A 474-nucleotide genomic window follows, 5' to 3' on the forward strand; every position below is an offset into this window, starting at 1 on the left:
AAAAAATATATATATATATATATATATATATTACTGTTATTATTTTACTGCAATTTTACTGCAATTTTCATCCAATAAATGCATATAACGCACATATACCTGTGCGTGCAGCAGTGCTCTGTATCTGTCCTGTAGAGAGAGAGAGAGAGAGAGAGAGAGAGAGAGAGAGTGTGTGTGTGTGTGTGTGTGTGTGTGTGTGGTCAGTAGTAAAGCTGGAGTCTTTCTCTCCTCTGGTACAGGTTTCTTCATGCTTCCACATTCCTACACACACACACACATATAGAGGGCATTAAAAGCACACATTTGTAAGTGTCAGAGAGTAGTGTCAGTCTGAATGTTTATATTGCTGCCGTGAGTGTGTGTGTGTGTGTGTGTGTGTGTGTGTGTGTGTGTGTGTGTGTGTGTGTGTGTGTGTGAGAGAGAGAGCGAGAGAGAGAGAGATTCACACAGTGAGCGGGAGTGAAGGCGTGCAGC

The sequence above is a fragment of the Sinocyclocheilus grahami genome, unplaced genomic scaffold (genome assembly GCF_001515645.1).
Source record: "Sinocyclocheilus grahami isolate Dianchi unplaced genomic scaffold, SAMN03320097.WGS_v1.1 scaffold2297.1, whole genome shotgun sequence".
Taxonomy (NCBI): Eukaryota; Metazoa; Chordata; class Actinopteri; order Cypriniformes; family Cyprinidae; genus Sinocyclocheilus; species Sinocyclocheilus grahami.